Here is a 20,198-nt window from a genome sequence, read left to right as displayed (position 1 = left end):
GGCTAATTTTTGTATTTTTAGTAGAGTCGGGGTTTCACCATGTTGGCCAGGCTGGTCTCAAACTCCTGACCTCAGGCGATCCACCCGCCTCAGCCTCCCAAAGTGCTGGGATTACAGGCGTGAGCCACCCCTCCTTCCCCGACCACTGCCATGTTTTCTTCAAGAACTTACATGGTTTCATTTGTTATGTTTAGATCCCTAACCTATTTGCAGTTTATTCTTGTGTACGCTGTGTTATGTGGATCTACCTTTATTTTTCTGGACGTCTCAGTTGTTCCAGGACCATTTATTAAATGTCCATCTTTGCCCTAGAGAGTTTATATACCATCTTTATCATGTACTAACTTTCATACGATTTGGTTGTATTTCTGAGTTTTCTATTCTAGTCCACTGGGCTATTAGTCTATTCTTGCACCAGTGCCACAATGTCATAATTACAGGGGCTTTATAGTGTGCTTTTCTGGCTGGTATCATAAGTCCCCTCTCATAGATTTTCTTTTTCACATGTTTCCTGGCTATGCTTGCATGTTTTCAAAAAGTATATTAACTTTATTATCAATTTTCCTAAATGCATAAAAATGTGTGCTGGCATTTCTGAGGCTGAATTAAATTTATACGCCAATTGAGGAAGAACTGACATCTTTTTAATGCCGAATTATTCCATCTAGGACAGTGATTTAGTCTGTTTGGACTGCTATTACAGAATACCGTAGACTAGGTTGTTTATAAATGACAGAAATTTATTTCTTGCAGTTCTGGAGACTGACAAGTTCAAGATAAAGATGCTGGCTGATTTGGTGTCTGGTGAGGGCCCTCTTCCTCATCGATGGTGCTTTCTAATTGTTTCCTCAACATGGTGGAAGGGACAAGGCAGCTCTCTGGAGCCTCTTTTATGAGAGAACTAATCCCATTCATAAGGGCTCCACCCTCATGACCCAGTCACCTCTCAAAAGGCCCCACCTCCTAATGGTATCACCTTGCGGGTAGAGATTTCAAGATAGTAATTTTGGGGGTACACAAACATTCAGACCGTCTCAGACAGCGTATGTGTTTCCATTTGTTCAAGTCTCCCGTGGTGTCATTCAGGCATATTTTACAATTTTTCTTGTATACATGTTGTTACCAAGTTTATTCCTAAACTTAAATCCTTGTTGCTAGTGTATATGGGGCCTTGTCTGTGAATGCGTCCTCCAGCTGCTTATTTTTTGTGTGTGTATTAAAAGACTGCTGATTTTTTTGTATGTTAATTTTATACTTTGCTACCTTACTGACTTCTTTTACTGGTTCAGTTGATTTATCATTGTTTCTATAGGGGTTTTCAGGTATACTATAATATCATCCGCACATAGAGATGGCTTTACTTTTCTTTGTAAAAAGTAAGTTTTATTGTGTATATCTAAGGTATACAACATGGTGTTATGGGACACATATAGATAGTAAAATAGTTACTATAGTGGAACAAATTAACATACCCATTATGTCACATAGTTACCCATTTTTGGTTTTGGTAGCAGGAGGTGCTAAAATCTATTCATTTAGCTGAAATCCCACATCGTATCTAAAATCTATTCATTTAGCAGAAATCCCACATTGCATTTAATAGTACAATTGTATAAACTGTATTCCAGCATGTTGTGCACTAGATCTCTAGTCTCTTTCATCCTATATATCTGCTACTTTGCATCCTCTTACCTACATCTTCCCCTTTCCTCCTCCCATCCCCTCCGCCCCACCCCGACCCTGATAACCACTGCTTTATTCTGTGTCTCTGTATATTTGAGTTATTTTACTTTCATTTTTTAAGATTTCACATATAAGTGAGATCATGCAATATTTCTCTTTCTGTATCTGGATTATTTCACTATTATTTCATTGTTATGGCATAATGTCCTCCAGATTCATCCATGTTTTGGCAAATGGCAAGATCTCCTTTTTAAGTGTATATATACAACACAGTTTCTGTATCCGTCCGTCCCTTGATGGACACGTAGATTGTTTCCATATCTTGGCTATTGTGATTAATGCTGCAGTGAACATGGGAGTTCAGATACTTTTCAAAGATCAGCTGCTTTTAAAAGGTGGTTATTTTATTTCCTTTGAGTAGATACCCAGCAAAGGAGTTGTTGGGTCGTATGATAGTTCTGTTTTTCACTACCATATTTTTTTTTTTTTTTGTAAAATAGAAAAATCTAGAACGACCATTTTATTTCTAAAACAGAAAAAAGAATCTATTAGGTACCTCCATACTGTTTTCCATAATGGTTGTCCCTATCTACATTCCCATCAACAGTGTACCAGGGTTCCCTTTTCTCCACAGACTCGGTAATGTTTGCCATCTCTTGACTTTTTGATAATAGCTATCCTAATGGTTGTATGGTGTTGCCTCATAGTAGCTTTTATCTGCATTTTCCTGATGATTAATGATGTTGAGCACTTTTTCATATACCTGTTAGTCATTATGTATGTCTTCTTTGGAGAAATGTCTATTCAGGTCCTTTGCCCATTGATTAAATTTGATTGCTTTTCTGCTATGGAGTTGTGTGATTTCCTTACAAAATTTGGATATTAACTCCTTGTTCATATATGTGGTTCGCAAGTATTTTTTTTCCCAATGTGTAAGTTGCCATTTCATTTTCTTGATTGTTTTCTTTGCTGTGCTTTTTAGTTCTTCTTATTCATTCCTAGGAAAATGATCGATTTCTCTAGTCAATTGACTAATACTTGTAATACAAGATTGAATAGGTGTGAGGTAGTAGGCATGCTTTCCTTGTTCCTGATCCCAGGGGAAAACTTTGAGTGTCCCCCAGCAACCCCGTTAAATGAGTTGCTAGCATTAGGACTTAGGTATATATGTTTTATCATGTTAAGAAAGCATCCCGTGGTCCCTATTTTCTTAAGGCTTTTCTATTTTTTAACAGAAAGAGGAATTGAATTTTTCCAAAGGTTTTTCAACATCTGCTGTGATAACCATATGATATTTGTCTTTAAGTGTATTAATATGGTGGGTGATATCAAGGTACTTTCTAATATTGAACTAATCTGCATTGATGGGAGAAATCCCACTTTGCCAAAGTATATTATGATTTTTCAAATGTGTTGTTGGATGTTGTTTGCTAATATTTTATCTAGCATTTTTGCATCTACACTTATCTATCCATGTCGCACTTGCTTCGTAAAGGGAGTTATGGAAATTTCCTTTATAATGCTGTTGAATAATTTATAGAGCATTGGCACTGTGGTACTATCTGATCTTTGACGGTTCAGTAGAATTCACCTGTAGTAGCATCTGAGCCAGGTGCTCCTTGGGAGTTATTCCTTAATAACTTTTTCTATTTTTTTTTTCTGTGAAAATTGGCCAATTTAAGCCTTCCAGCATTAGAGTAAAAATCTTGATAATCTGTATTTTCCTAGGAAATTATTTATTTCATGTGTATTTTTGATTTCTTTATATACAGGTTTGAAAAGTAACCTAATCTTTTCTGTTTAAATGATTATCATTTGTCATTTATTATTTTGCATATTTGTGCTCTCTCCCTTTCTTCCTTCATTAGTCTAGCTAGTGAGTTTGTCCAATTAAAAAAATAGGATTTTGATTTAATAAATATACACACATTGTTTTTCTACTATGTATCTTATTAATGTCTGCTTATTTATTCATTCATTCATTCATTCATTCATTCATTCATTCATTTTAGTGACCGAGTCTCCCTGGATCACTCAGTCTGGAGTGCAGCGTTGTGATCATAGCTCACTGTAGCCTTGAGCTCTTGGACTCAAGCAATCTTCCCACCTCCGCCTCCTCAGTAAGTAGGACTACAGGCATGTTCCATCATGCCCAGCTAATGAATCATTGTTATTATTATTATTATTATTATTATTATTATTACTGTAGAGGCAGGGTCTCCCTATGTTGCCCAGGCTGGTCTCAAACTCCTGGCCTCAAGAGATCCTCCCGTCTCAGCCTCTCAAAGTGGTTGGATTACAGGTGTGAGCCACCAAACCCGGCAATTTCTGATTTTATGTTATTTCTTTATTTGTGTTTATTTTGGCTTCCTGGGTTGTTCTTTTATTAGATTTTTGAGGCAATGCTTTACTTTATTTAATTTTATTCGTTCATTTTCACTGATGAGAGTATTTAGTGCTCTGAATCTGCTTCCAATCAGTGCTTTAAATATCTTCTACAGATTCTCATATGTAAGCTCTCATTGTCACTCTTCTTAAATATTTCTGTAACTTCAGTTTGCATCTCCTCTTTATCTCGACATTTGCTTAATAGAAGGCTTAACATTTTTTCCAGGCAGAAGATCCTTTCTGCTTTCAGTTTGTGTTAGTAAGTTCTACTTTTGTTGCATCGTGATTGCAGAGGGTTGGTTGTAATATTTCTACTTTATGGAAATTAGTGAGGTAATTTGATCACGTTTTGTTAACGTGCCATCAGCTTTTGACAAGGTGGTATATTCTTTATTTCCAAGGTATAGATTTATGTGTGTGTATGTATGCCTATGTGTGTATACAAACACACAATGTATCTTATTAATTGTGTTGTTTACATTTTCGGTATGCGTCTCTTTATTGTACCACTGGAGTTGCCTTGTACTGAGACTTGCCATGTATTAAATCTCCTATTATTACTGTGCTTCCATGTCTCCATACCTTTTGGCATTACAAAGGTGGTTGCTATGTTATTTGGTGCATAAATATTCCTAAGTATTATATCTTCACTGTGAATTTTCAATTTTAACGTTGGCATGTAAACTTTGACATTAAAAAAATTATTTTTAGCACCTGCTTTCTTATTGAACATTTTACTCTCTGGTCCACTAGTTTGTTTTTAACCCCCAATCTCCTTTTAACGCTCGTCTACTGCCTTATGAAAAAAAAAAAAAAAGTTTCTTTTCTTTTTTTTTCCTCTCTCTCTCTCTCACTTCTCTTATTTTACTTGCACTATTTCTTTTTTCCACAATATAAAATAAATGCACATTAGTCGTTTTCCTTGCTCCACCTTTATTTTAGTATTAGATACCAAATGCTCGCCATCAGATGTCGTAGGGAAGATTTTCCTGTCATTACCTGTGGAATCACAATCCCAGTTTATCCTTTAGAATATAAGTTAGCAAACGTTTTCTGTAAAGAGCCATATAGTAAATATTCCAGCCAATGGGCCATAGTTTGCAGACCCTTGCTCTAGTGGAGTACTCAGGAAGGGCTGATGGGCACGTAATTTCCTAAGTTCCTGTCTGCTTTTCTATAAGCTGTGATACTTGTGAAGGATCAGCTGAGCTGGATATCAAATCATTACTTCAGACTTTTTTCTAAGCCCATTTCTGAGTTTAGAATTTTAAATAATATTCTAATTCAAGGCAGGTTTTATATCCTCAAATGCTTGTTTGAATGGAAGTAATTCTGTCTGGAAGGTTGACGTACAGTTTCCTTCTGTTTCATGGTTGTTTAATATGTGTGAAATTTTGTCTTCTGCTCTTTTACTCTTTCTGGAATGTTTTTGTAAGGAATTATCGTTCCTTTTGTTCATTTTTATGATATTGGCTTGTTTTACCAGATTCCTATTTTAATGGTGTTATTTTCTGTCAGTGTAGAAAAATTCAGGCCTTAAATTTACTGATTTCGCTTACTTGTTTTGGTAGTGGACAAAGAAGTTACGAGTGCTCTGATTCTGTGGTTCTCTTATGTCTTGTAAGATTCTTCATTTTCCCCTTTTGTTTCCTTCCCCATCATTACCAAAGTGGCAAAGCATGCTTCTCCCTTTCCGTTTGCCACCCCTACTCTTCCCCAGAAGCTGTGCATTTCAAAGGCTACGTTTGTTTGTTTGTTTGTTTGTTTGTTCATTTTGAGATAGAGTCTCGCTCTGTCTCCCAGGCTGGAGTGCAGGGGTGTGATCTCGGCTCACTGCACCTTCTGCCTCCTGGGCTCCAGCGATCCTCCCACCTCAGCCTCACGAGTAGCTTGGACCACAGGCGCACAACACCACACTCGGCCGCTGTTTTAAGTTTTCATAGAGACGAGGTCTCACTATATTGCCTAGGCTGGTCTGAAACTCCTGGACTCAGTGATCCTCCTGCCTCGGGCCTCCCAAAGTGATGGGATTACAGGCGTGAGCCACTGCACCCAACCCAAAGACTGCATTCTAAGATCATCTCTACCTCTTTAAATTACACATATTTTAGGGGTTCTTCCCTATAGTCCCTGCTCTTATTATCTGGGACACCTTTTTGGTATTTTTTAGACTTAGTCTGGGCTCAGTCATTTTAACTGTAGTTTCGGATCAACTTTAGGCCCCTTGCCTCTTCCTTTCTCTGTGTCTCTTGCAGCTTTTCTGGGTCTGTCTCTGCTTGCCACAAAGCCTAGTGATGGGAGCATGACAGATCATGTGCTGGGATTTCATGCTTTTTCTCCTTTTACTCACTACTAAAGATTTGGCATTATCTGTTTCTAAGTAACGATGAGGATGTGGCTTCTGTATAGATTTACCTCTTCCTTTCTGATTGGTTTATATCCTTTTGACACGAAACATTGGGAGGCAGGTGCCTGGGTGGTCGACATTGCCTTCTGTTGACTTACAGCTGATTTCAAATGGCATTTTATCTTATCTAAATATATATGTGTGTGTATACACACACAGACAGACAGACACACACAGAGACATTTATACACACATACAAGTCTATTTCTATTCCATGTCAATAGTAGAGGTCTCTTGAAGTGGTTGTTTGATTCACCATATACTTGTTCAATACATATTTCATTTATTGCTATCTTTGGTGGCAGGCAAGAGACTGTGAAAATCCTCTCAGGATATGTGAATGTTCCTCACCCTAAAGCAGGTTCATGTCGATGGACCAAAAGGTGCCAGCCACACTGCTAGAGCTTGCTGCATGGAGTCGGCTGAGTGATGAGCCTGCAGCTATCCATGCTCTTGAGGAGCTCCCATGAGACCTCTTTGTTCCATTGTTCATCACTGCCTTCTTAGGTGGGCAGAAGATGAAACTGAAGGCCATGGTGAGGATTTGGCCCTCCCATTGTCTCCATGTTGGACCATTGAGTGTACAGGAGTCACACTATGAAATCTTGGGAGCCACGATTGATGGTCCGCAGATCTTCCCTGCCCAGAGCTCTTCCTCTTGGTAACCCTATGTACACTAGAGACGTAGTGAGTCATCAGGAGGGTATGCTGGAGCCTGAGGCAGGGGGTGGCCTAACAGTCTCCCAAACGTAGTTGATGGTGAATGCCGAGGATCTCTGTGAGGTTGTTGATCCAACGCTTGGGGTCACCTCGAGGACTCTAATGTCTTACAGAGGTGATTATGGAATAGAGGTGATTGAGAATACTATTGATGGATTTACCTACTGGGTATGATTACATAGAAGAACAACATGGACATTGAGACTAGGGAGGATTGGAGGAGAAGGAAGGATGGGAAAAACAGTAAAAGATGTTGAGTTTGTACGGAAAAAAACTTTGTTGGTAGATTGTTTACAGAGTGAAGAGCGAAGATAAAGGTTTGTCCCTCCTTCCCCTCATTGATGTTGCTGGGTTATATTAAAATCGGCTACCTTTCATATTCTGTCTCTTCCTCTTCCTGCAGACGGCCAAAACAGAGGTCCTGGATTTAAAGCAGGACCCAGACAGCAGAACCACGTGCTCTGAGATCAGGAGCACATTCTCGTTTTGTTTTCAGTCTTGTGTTTACTCTCAACACTCTATCCTGAAAATAGAAGAAGCCAAGCGAAGTGTTAGGTGCCTGGAAATTGTGCATTTAGAGTGTGAGTCTCAGCCCATCCAGGGAATGCATGGGATTGTTAGTGGACATTTCCCTTGATGGTACCTTGAGAACAAGGCAGTTCTTTTCTTTCCTTTTGGGTAAAGTTGAGCAGAGCCTTGGGTCCTTGTATCTCTGCTGCACAGATTTGCAAATTCCTCAAGTGTCTGCCCACAAAAGCGTCCTGTAGTTTTTGGATCTGGGATGCACTGATCACCTGGAAGTAGATCAGGCTTATTTGAGTGAAGCCCTTTTGACACAGATGATCCACCAGGACAGACTTGTTCTGTCTAAAATCTTTTTAAAATCCTGTAAGGGGAGAAACTTCTCAACTCTTCTCACTCATCTTGAGCAGATGAACAACCTCCAGGAACTCAGCTTGTCTTTCTTCTGCCTCACAGATCAGCTGGACAAAATTTTCGGGTGAGAAGTTGGGGAAGGACCTGGGTTCCCTGAATGCCCCATTATGAACAAAGGACTGCGACTATTCTTAGATATTTTTTTTTTTTTTTTTTTTTTTTTTGAGATGGAGTATTGCTCTGCCGCCCAGGCTGGAGGTGCAGTGGCACGATCTCGGCTCACTGCAAGTTCCGCCTCCCGGGTTCATGCCATTCTCCTTCCTCAGCCTCCCTAGTAGCTGGGACTACAGGCGCCCACCACCATGTCCGGCTAATTTTTTTGTATTTTTTAGTAGAGACGGGTTTCACCATGTTAGCCAGGATGGTCTCGATCTCCTGACCTCGTGATCCACCCGCCTTGTCCTCCCAGAGTGCTGGGATTACAGTCGTGAGTATTCTTAGATATTCTTAAACACATTGTAAGCTATTTCTCCTTCCACATCAGCACAGGCACTACTGGGTGTTTTAAACTGGCCAAGCTAGAGAGTGTGGTCCCTCATGCTGAGGAGAAAGACACGATTAGAAAAGTCAGCTGTGCCCAGTCAGTCAGTCAGTCAGTCAGTCAATCAACCATGTGCAGACACTAAGATAACTCTGTCGACATATTGGTGAAAAAGACAGCAGTCCTTCTTTTATTGGAGTATGTAGCCTTCTAGAGAGGAAAGGGAAGCATTCAGTCGGAGAAATATCTGATGCTGTAGCACTGATGCACATCCCCATGGGCTGGTCACAATAGGTAATACCGCCAGATCGTTTTGTTCCTGTAGTTTTCCCGAGGCTTAGGACAGGAATGGAGAACTTGCCATTTGGAAATTCATCAAAGGGAATTCTCAGTCGGCTGCTTTCCCAGACCCATCCCCATCAAATAACTGAACTAGATACACGCTAATTATACCGTAGGCACTAAGTTAAATTCTTTTTCACTTAATCTATCCCACAAGCCTCTATAATAATCGCTGTTGTGCACATTTGAAAGATTAAAAAACTATCTCAGCGTGGAAAAGTAACTTTCTTAGGGTCACAAATCTATTGGGTCTGACTCTAAAGTTCACAATGTCAACTGCTGTTGCAATGGATATACAGATTACTTTATTCTAGAGTCATAAGTATCTATAATTCAGGACTGCTTGCTCTAATCCAACCCTCATTCTTCAGAAATGCCTTCCTTTTTTCTCTCTACAGAGTCCTGCCATCTCATTTGTGTACACTGTATGTGTCTTTCTGTGGACTTTATACCAGAGACATCACTGTCCTATCCCAGAGCTCTCAGGTTACCCACCTAAGACTGTTGAGTCTGACAAACAATCAGATATCTTGGGAAGTTTCTGAGCCATTCCAGGCTCTGCTGGAGATGGTCTCAGGGGCCCTGCAGCATCTGGAGATAGACAACTGCCCGATAACTGATTCTGCTTTCTCTGTTGTCATCCCAACCCTGAACCACTGTTCCTACCTCTGTGTCTCTAGCTTTGTCTTCAACCCCATTACAATGCCTATGCTCACGAGTCTTCTGCAGCACTTAACAGCCTTGATGGAGTTGAAGCACGTGATTTATCCTGTCCCTGTCCATTGCTATGAACAATGGCATTCTCATGGCAGTTTGGACATACAAGCTTGCTGAAGTGCAGGCCTCATTGAAGGTGATGCTGCAGGCAGTACCACAGAACGACGTGAACTAGACCACCCACTCTGAGTGATTTTCACAGGACAAGGAGTTGTTTCATCACTGATGTGTGGCCACTAAAACACTTGAGTGTTCTTGCCTGAAGCCCAATTTGTAAAGACACATAATGTACAATTCTGCTATTCCAGGAAACTGGTGTTAGGAAGACTGGATGTGTAACTGACCTCTATAAAAGAAAACCTCTAAGAAGGAAACAGCAGACTTTACGAAGTCCTGTGGGTCTCTTGTTCACTGTCCTCTACATCCTCCTCCTTGTTACTGACCACAGTGTTGGGTACGTGACATGGGCTGACCCAGTCGTGGCACACCATTTCCCTGTCCACACTGATCGGTTCACTTATGGGTACTTGACGCAAGTCAGGACAATTGAAACCTTTCCTGGATGTTTTTCTGGAGTAGATGCTGGTTACTGAAGCCAATAATAGTAATAATATTACTCACTGAGGTCCTTTAATCTTCTTGTATTCATGATTGCCTTAGGCTGCTTATGACAAACCATTGGCAATTAAAATGAAAAACAACAACAAACAAACTATGCCCACTACCTACTGGTGCCTTTATCAGTATATTGCTATCTCCTTTCCTAGGTCTCAGAAGCGTGGGGCTCAGTTTGCCCTTATTTCACACAGATTCACCAAAGATCTGTTATTAGCTAGGTACTGTTCCTGCTGCTAAGACTGAATAGGCAAACAAGACCCTACACGACGTCACTCACAGTACAGATCTTCCTATGATTTGTCGGTTTCCCCGCTCTTTTCTTAGGGGATTTGGGAAAGTTATTTAACCCATCTATATCCCAGATATTTTTTTTTTTTTTTTTTTTTTTTGCTTTGCCCGTTGCATACTCTGCTCAAACCACATTGGCCTCTTTATGCTGTTGGATAGCTCATCAAGACTCAGGCCATAGTTTAAATGTTACATCCTCCGAGAGGTTTTTCTCTTCCCTCTCCTTACTTATCCCACTTCTCTCCCATTACTTCCCTTACTTCATCATGCTGTTTTAAAATGTACCATGTACATTTCCTTCATGGTACACATCATTCCATATGTATTTGCTCCCTCTGCTCTTCCCCTAGAGTTGCACTGTTCAGTATAGTAAACACTAGCCACATGTAGCTACTGAGCACTAGAAATTTGGCTACTCCAAAATGTGATATACGATAACTGTAAAATGCACGTGGTATATTCAAGACTTAGTGAGAAACAAAAATGTAGAATAACTAGTTAATAACTTATTTGTATTGTTTATGGGTTGAAATGATAAGATACTGCAGGTCAAAGACATAGTAAAAAAAAGAAGACAGATTACTAATGTGTTTACATTGTTCAACATGTTGAAATGATAGCACTGCGGCAAAGACAATCACTCTGAGCATTCCTATTGAATACCTCCTTGGAAGACCCAATCGGTACAATAAAGCAAAGGAAAGTACTAAAAGGCACACAGATTGCAAGTGAAGTCATGAAAAAGTGTCCCTATTTACTGACATGATGGCTATGTATAAAATTTCTAGGAATTTATGAAAAACCTCCTAGAACTAATGAGTGAGTGTACCTAGATTGCCGTATACCAGGTCAATATTAAAAATTGGTCAACCATATTTTTACATACAGTCCTCCCTTTGCACAGTTCCGACATGCACTAAGGTCATTTACCGTGATTTAGTTAAATAACACCAGCCCCTTCACAGTATGGGTCAAATTTCACTTACCATGGTAAACTAACTGTCAGTAACTACATAAAGACCAAACATTGCTGCTGGCTCTTCAGTCCACAAATCGCTACTGAAATAACAGATGAGAATCATGATCGATGGCCAGTCATGTCACTTCTTTCAAATTCTGTTTGTGTCACTCCACAAATCACTATTTAAATTACAGATGAGCATCAGGGTCAGTGACCAGTCATGTCACTTTTCTTTCAAAATCTAATCATCTTTGGTCACTGAGTATCTATTATTTATTTCATGCATCAACAGCCAAGAATGAAGCTGAGTTTCCTCCTTGTCTTCCAGTGAACCACTCATATGACATTTTACCAAAGAACTGGATAGTTTAAAAAGGTAATTGGCCAACAAAGACAAAAGCATGCAAACAAATGACAAAAAGTAATGCTGGAAGTGGAAATTGCAAAACGGTTTTGATGGAAAGGATTAAGATATCTCAGTGAAAGTGACACTTGCAAAAAAAAAATTTACACTATAGGATTCCTTGGAGATATTCATGACATAGAAGGAACAAAGAATAAAATTGTGGAAGCTGATCAACACTCGAAACTGAGAAACAAAATTTGCCAAGTCACGGGAAAAAAATGTCTACTCCGTGTCACAATTAATAAGATGAGAAGAAGGCAAGAAGTATTCATACTTCTCTTTTTTTTTTTCCATGAGAAATTTCTGGATTTAGTTTTATTTGGAATGTCACCACCTTCTCTGGCAATAATATATGGTATAATTATTTTTAGAATGTGATTACTTTATTAATATTTGAAGACATTTTTATGTTTTGAGCACTTTTCTGAAACAATAGCTTCTATTTTAGTGAATAGTAGTGGAGAAGGCCATAATTGATGTTTTTCTGTAACATTAAGCTAGTATTGGTAGAAGCAGTTAGATAAATTCAAGTCCCCTGACTCCAGTCAGAAGACTTTCTCTAAATTACTGTGACTTTGTAAAATATTCTTAATTTGAATTTTCTTATTAATCCAATAGTTATTTACATTGATCTTAAGTAAAATTTGTATGTGGCGGCCAGGCGTGGTGGCTCATGCCTGTAATCCCAGCACTTTGGAAAGCTGAGGAAGGCGCATCACTTGAGATCAGGAGTTCGAGACCAGCCTGGCTAACTTGGTGAAACCCCTGTCTCTACCAAAAAAAAAAAAAAAAAATTGTCAAGTGTGGTGGCGGGCACCTGTAGTCCCAACTACTCAGGAGGCTGAAGCAGGACAATCGCTTGAAACCCGGGAGGCGGAGGTTGCGGTGAGCCGAGATCACGCCATTGCACCCCAGCCTGTGCAACAGAGTGAGAGTCTGTCTCAAAAAAAATTTTGTGTGTGGCTAGTTATTAATTGTCAATTTCACTTTCATTGACATTTCTGCTTTCACTTCACAGCGCTTTAAAAATATGAACTCTTGGATTTCTGCTTTCATGAAGTTAATGTCATTTTTAGGCCTAAAACTTTTTCTTTTTTAAAAATTCTCATGTGTTTTTAAATTTTGTTTCATTTTATTTTAAGTTCCGGGATACATGTGCATGATGTGCAGGTTCGTTATATAGGTAAACGTGTGTCGTGGTTTGCTGCACCTATCAGCCCATCACCTAGGTATTAAGTCCCGCATGCATTAAGCTATTTATTCTGATGTTCTCCCTCCCCCCGTCTCCCTGACAGGTCCCACTGTGTGTCGTTTCCCTGCCTGTGTCCATGTGTTCTCATTGTTCAGCTACCCCTTTTAAGTGAGAACATGTGGTGTTTGGTTTTCTGTTCCTGTGTTAGTTTGCTGAGGCTAATGGTTTCCAGCTCCATCCATGTCCCTGCAAAGGACATGATCTTGCTCCTTTTTTTGGCTACGTAGTATTCCATGGTATATATGTACCACATTTTCTGTATCCAGTCTGTTATTGATGGCCATTTGGGTTGATTCGTTGTCTTTGGTATTGTGAATAGGGCAGCAGTGAACATACACATGCATATATATTTATAATAGTATGATTTATATTCCTTTGGATATATACCCAGTAATGGGATTACTGGGTCAAATGGTATTCCTGCTTCTAGGTCTTTGAGGAATCACCACATTGTCTTCCACAATGGTTGAACTAACTTACACTCCCACCAACAGTTTGAAAGCGATCAAACTCCACAGCCTCGGCAGCATCTGTTGTTTCGTGACTTTTTAAAAATCGCCATTCTGACTGTTGTGAGATAGTACCTCACAGTGGTTTTGACTTTCATTTCTCTAATGATCAGTGATGTTGAGCTTTTTTTTTTCCCTATGTTTGTTGGCCGCATAAATGTCTTCTTTTGAAAAGTGTCTGTTCATGTTCTTTGCCCACTTTTTAATGGGGTTGTTTGTTTTGTCTTGTAAATTTGTTTAAGTTCCTTGTAGATTCTGGATATTAGACCTTTGTCACATGGATAGATTGCAAAAATTTCCACCCTCTCTATAGGTCGTCTGTTCACTCTGATGATAGTTTCTTTTGCTGTGCAGAAGCTCTTTAGTTTCATTAGATCTCCTTTGTCAATTTTTGCTTTTGTTGCAATTGCTTTTGATGTTTTTGTCATGAAGTCTTTGCCCGTGCCTATGTCCTGAGTGGTATTGCCCAGATTTTCTTCTAGGATTTTTATAGTTTTGGGTTTTACATTTAAGTCTTTAATCCATCTTGAGTTAATTTTTGTATAAAGTGTAAGGAAGGGGTCCGTTTTCAATTTACTACATATGGCTAGCCAGTTCTCCAAGCACCATTTATTGAATAGGGAATCCTTACCTCATTGCTTCTTTCTGTCAGGTTTGTCAAGGGTCAGATGGCTGTAGATGTGCGGTCTTATTTATGAGATCTCTATTCTGTTCCATTGGTCTATATGTCTGTTTTTCTATCGGTACCATGCTGTTTCACTGTCAAGTGCTGGAAAAAGAACAAAAGGAACTGTCTCTCATTGTCGGTGGAAATATAAAATGGCCCAGACACTCTGAAAAACAATTTGGCAGTTTTGCGTGAAGTTTTTTGTGTTTTTTGTTTTGTTTTTTTTTTTTTTTTTTTTTTTGGAGACAGAGTCTCGCTCTGTCGCCCAGGCAGTGGCCAGATCTCAGCTCACTGCGAGCTCCACCTCCCGGAGCTTTAGGAATTCTTTTCTATTTCTGTGAATAGAAATAGTATCAAAATAGGTATTTTGATAGGGATTGCATTGAACCTGTAGATTGCTTTGGGTATTATGGACATTTTAACAATATTGATCCTTTCAATCCATGAGCATGGAATATTTTTCCATTTTTTGGTGTCCTCTTCAATTTTCTTCATCAGTGTTTTATAGTCTTCATTATAGAGATCCTTCACTTCTTTGGCTAAGTTAAGTCCTAGGTACTTAATTTTATGTGTGGCTATTTTAAATGAGATTACTTTTTAATTTTGTTTTTCAGGTAGTTCACTGTTGCCAGATAGAAATGCTACTGATTTCTGTATGTTGATTTTGTACCCTGCAACTTTACTGAATTGGTTGATCAGTTATTAGTAATTTTCTTGTGGAGTCTTTTGTTTTTTCCAAATATAAGACCATATCATCAGCAAACAAGGACAATTTGACTTCTTCATTTCCAATTTGAATGCCCTTTATGTCTTTGTCTTGTCTGATTGCTCTAGCTAGGACTCCCAGTACTATGCTGAACAACAGTGGTGACAGTGGGCATCCTTGTCGTATTCCAGTTCTTCGAGGAAAGGCTTTCAGTTTTTCCACATTCAATATGATACTAGTTGTCAGTCTGTTGTATATGGCTTTTATTATGTTGAGGTATGTTCCTTCTATATCCAGTTTGTTGAGGGTTTTATCAGGAAGGGATGTTAAATTTTTTATCAAATGCTTTTTCAGCATCGATTGAAATGATCATACGGCTTTTATCCTTCGTTCTGTTGATTTGATGTAACACATTGATTGATGTGTGTATGTAGCACCATCCTCGCAACCCAGGGATAAATCCCACTTAGTCATGATGCATGATTGTTCTAATGTATTGTCGAATTGGGCTTGCTAGTATTTGGTGGAGGATTTTTTTTCCATCAATATGCATCAGAGACAATGGCCTGTAGTTTTCTTTTTCTTTCATTCTTTTTTTTTTTTTCTAATGTTTCTTTGTCTGGTTTTGGTATCAGGGTAATACTGGCCTGGTAAAATGAGTTTGGCAGTACTCTGTCCTTTACTTTTTGGAAGAGTTTGAGTAGGATTGGTATCAGTTCTTCTTTAAGTGTTTGGTAGCATTCAGCAGTGAAGCCATTGGGTCCCAGGCTTCTCTTTACTGGGAGATTTTTTCATATGGCTTTGATCTCGTTACTTGTTATTGGTCTGTTCTGGTTTTGAATTTCTTCCTGATTCAATCTTGGTAGGCTGTTTGTATCTAGGAATTTGTCCATCTCTTCTAAGTTTTCCAATTTATTGACATATAGTTGTTCATAGTAGTAGCCACTAATGATCCTTTGAATTTTTGCAGTATCAGTTGCAATGTCTCCTTTTTCATTTCTAATTTTATTTGCGTGTATCTTCTTTCACTTTTTCTTAGTTAGTCTGGCTAAAGGTTTGTCTCGTTTGTTTAACTTTTCGCAAAATCAACTTTCTGTTTCAGTGATTGTTCAGTGTATTGTTTTCTTCGGTTCAATTTCATTTATTTCTGCTCTCCCCTTTATTATTTCTTTTCTTCCACTGATACTGGGTTTGGTTTTCTCTTTCTTTTCTAGTTCTTTGAGAGGCATCATTAGATTGTTTATTTGAAAAATTTCCTCTTTTTTGATGTAGGCATTTATAGCGATAAACTTCCCTCTGAGTACTGCTTTTGCTGTATCCCAGAGGTTTTGGTATGTTGTGTTTCCATTGCCATTCGTTTCAGTTTCCATCTTAATTTCTGGATTGACCCACTGGTCATTCAGAAGTGTATTGTTTAATTTCCACGTACTTGTACAGTTTCCAAAATTCCTCTTGCTATTGATTTCTAGTCTTATTCTATTGTGATCAGAGAAGATGCTTGATATTATTTTAGGTTTTTGGAATGTTTTACCACTTGTTTTGTGACCTAAGGTATGGCCTGTCCTTGAGAATGATCCACGTGCTGGGGGAAAGAATGTGTTATCTGCATCTGTTGGATGAAACGTTCTGTACATATCTGTTAGATCCATTTGGTCTACAGTGAAGATTCAGTCTGAGGTTTCTTTTTGATTTTCTGTCTGGAAGATCTGTCTAATGCTGAAAGTGGGGTGTTGAAGTCTCCAGCTGTTACCGTGTCAGGGCCCATGTCTCTCTTTAGCTCGAATAATATTTCCTTCATGTATCTGGGTGCTCCAGTGTTGGGTGCATATATATTTAAAATTAAGTTACATCCTCTTGGTGAATCAACCCGTTTATCATTACATAGTGACGTTCTTTTTCTTTTCTTATAGTTTTTGTCTTGAAATCTGTTTTGTATGATATAAGTATAGCGCCTCCTGCTCTTTTTTGGCTTCCGTTGGCATGGGGTATCTTTTTCCATCCCTTTATTTTTAGTCTATGTATGCTTTATAGGTGAAGTGTGTTTCTTCTAGGCAGCAGATCAATGACCCTTTTTTCTTCACCCATTCAGCCAGTCTGTGACTTTCGATGGGAGAGTTTTTCCAATTTGCATCCAGTGTTTCGGCTGACATGTAAGGATGTAGTCCTGCCGTTTTATTATTTGTTTTCTGGTTGTTTTGTGGTCTTTTCTTCATTCTTTCCTTCCTTCTTGTCTTCCTTTAGTGAAAATGGTTTTCTCTGGTGATAAGATTTAGTTTCTTGCTTTTTATTTTTTGTGTATCCATTGTCTTTTTTTTTTTTTTTTTTTTTTTTTGGTTTGAGGTTACCATGAGGCTCACTAATGTTATCTTATAACCTGTTATTTTAACCTGATAGCCACTGAACACTATTTGCACAAACAAACAAACATAAAGCAAGCAAGCAAAAAGAAAACTAATGGAAACTCTGTGCCTTAACTTCATCCCCCCACGTTTTAATATTTTGTTGTTTCTATTTATATATCATTGCATTGACAGTGTCTCAAAAAGTTGTTGCTCTAGTTATTATTTTTTATTGGTTCATCGTTTAGTCTTTCTACTTAGGGTAAGAGAAGTTTGTACACCACAGTTACGGTGTTACTGTGTTCTGTGTTCTTCTGTGTCCTTACTATTACCAGTGACTTTTGTACCTTCGGGTGATAATTTATCGCACATTAACATCCTTTTCTTTCTGATTGAAGTACTCCCCTTAGCATTTCTTGTAGGATAGGTCTGGTGTTGATGAAATCTCTCAGGTATTGTTTGTCTGGGAAGGTCTTTATTCCTCCTTCATGTTTGAAGGATATCTTCTAGGGTATATACTATTGTAGGATAAAAGCGTTTTTTGTTTTTTGGTTTTTTTTTTTTCCTCCCCTTCAACATTTTAAATATGTCATACCACCCTCTCCTGGCCTGTAAGGTTTCCACTGAAAAGTCTGCTGCCAGACATTTGGAGCGTGATTGTAAATGATTTGTTTCTTTTCTCTTGCTGCTTTTAGCATCCTTCTTTATCCTTGATCTTTGGGAGCTTGATTATTAAATGCCTTGAGGTAGTCTTCTTTGGATTAAATCTGCTTGGTGTTCTATAACCTTCTTGTACTTGGATATTGATATCTTTCTCTAAGTTTGGGACGTTCTCTGTAATTATCCCTTTGAATAAACTTTATACTCCTATCTCTTTCTCTCCCTCCTCTTTAAGCCTAGTAACTCTTAGCTTTCCCCCTTCAAGGTTGTTTTCTAGGTCCTGTAAGCATGCTTCATTTCTGTGTATTTTTTTCTTTTGTCTCCTCTGTGTATTTTCAAATAGCCTGTCTGCAGGCTCACTAATTCTTTCTTTCTGCTTGATCAGTTCTGCTCTTGAAGGACTCTGATACATTCTTCAGTATGCCAGTTGCGTTTCTCAGCTCCAAAATTTCTGCTTGATTCTTTTAGATTATTTCAGTCTCTTTGTTAAATGCATCCGACAGAATTCTGAATTCCTACTCTGCATTATCCAGAATTTCTTTGACTTTCCTCAACACAGTTGTTTTGAATTCCCTGTCTGAAAGGTCACATACCTCTGTTTCTCCAAGATTGGTTCCTGGTAGCTTATTTAGCTTATTTGGTGAGGTCATATTTTCCTGGATGGTTGTGATGCTAATATTTTTTTCTTCAGTTTCTGAGCATGTGAACAGTTAGGTATTAATTGTCGTCTTTACTGTCTGGGCTTATTCGTAGCCGTCCTTTGTCAGAAGGCTTTTCAAATATTTGAAAGGACCTGGGTGTTTGGGTCTAAGCTGTGTCTGCTTTAGGGGTCACCCCAAGCTCAGTAACACTGTGGTTCTTGCAGACTCATAGAGGTACTACCTTGATGCTCTTGGGCAAGGTCCGGGAGAATTCTCTAGATTACCAAGCAGAGACTCTTGTTCCCTTTCCTTACTTTCTCCCAAACATACAGAGTCTCTCTCTCTCTCTCTCTTTCTCTGTTCTGAGCCACCTAAAGCTGAGGGTGGAATGACACAAGCACCCCTGCAGCCACCACTATGCGTCCACCACTACTATGACTGCACTGGGTCAGACCCAAAGCCAGCACAGCACCGGGTCTCCCCCAAGGCCTGTTGTGATTACTCCTTGGCTACTGCCTTTGTTTGCTCAAGGCCCTGGGGCTCTACAATAAGCAAGTGGCAAAGCCAGCTAGGACTGTGTATTTCCCTTCATTGGAGAGAGGTCCACCAAGCCCCAGGTGGGTCCAGAAGTGCCATCTGGGAATCAGGGACTAGCATCAAAAACCTTAGAAGGCTACCTGTGGTTCTAAGTATTGTGGCTGAGCTGTCACTCAAACCACAGGACGCAGTCTTTCCCACTCTTTGCTCCCCTTCCCAAAGGCAGAAGAGCCTCACCCTGTAGCCACCGCCACCCTAGGCCCCAAGGAGTACTGGCAGACTACTGCCAATGTTCCCTTAAGGCTCAAGGTCTTGTAAGTCAACTGTCGTGAATGCTGCCTGGCCTGGAACTCACCCTTCAGGGCAGTGGGCTCCCCTGTGGCTCAGGACAGGTCCAGAAATGCAGTCCAAGAGTCCAGTCCTGGAACTGGGGACTCCAAGGGTCTGCTTGATGCTCTACCCCACTATGACCATACTGGTACCTAAGATGCAAGACAACATCCCCTTTACTTTTCCCTCTGCTTTTCTCAAACTGAAGGAGTTTTGCCCCATAGCCACCACTGCTGGTTATGTACCAAGTCTCACCTGAAGCCAACAAGTCTCAGAGGTTCACCCAAGGCCCTCAGTGTAGTGCCTGGGCATCATTGCTGGTTATTCAGGGCCCAGGGTCTCTTCAGTTTGCAGGTGGTGAGTGCTGCCAGGACTAGGTCCTTTCCTCCAAGGCAGTGGGTTCCCTTCTGGCCCAGGGCATGTCTAGGAATGTCGTCTGGTAGCTAGGTACTGGAACAAGGGCCACGTGACTCTGACTGGTGCCCTATCTTGCTGTGGCTGGGCTGGTATCCCAGATGGAAGACACAGTCTTCACCACTCTTTTCTTTCTCCCCTCCTCAAGTGGAAGGAAAGGGTCTCTTTTTGAGCCACAAGGTTTGCAGCCTGGGGT

At 39.6% G+C, this 20,198-nt stretch overlaps 1 protein-coding gene across 3 annotated transcripts in view; it reads left to right on the top strand.

Moving 5' to 3' along the window:
* Positions 1-20,198, top strand: part of LOC706140 (nuclear RNA export factor 2) — a 71,552-nt gene that overhangs the window by 5,144 nt on the left and 46,210 nt on the right. For all 3 annotated transcript variants that reach the window (XM_077989216.1, XM_077989217.1, XM_077989219.1), the window contains one exon: positions 3,696-3,803. The gene's annotated coding sequence lies outside the window, so the exon portion shown is untranslated. The remainder of the gene's footprint in view (positions 1-3,695; positions 3,804-20,198) is intronic.

Source organism: Macaca mulatta, chromosome X (assembly GCF_049350105.2).
Source record: "Macaca mulatta isolate MMU2019108-1 chromosome X, T2T-MMU8v2.0, whole genome shotgun sequence".
Lineage (NCBI taxonomy): Eukaryota > Metazoa > Chordata > Mammalia > Primates > Cercopithecidae > Macaca > Macaca mulatta.
The sequence above is the reverse complement of the archived record's forward strand: the minus strand, read 5'-3'. Positions and strand labels throughout refer to the sequence as shown.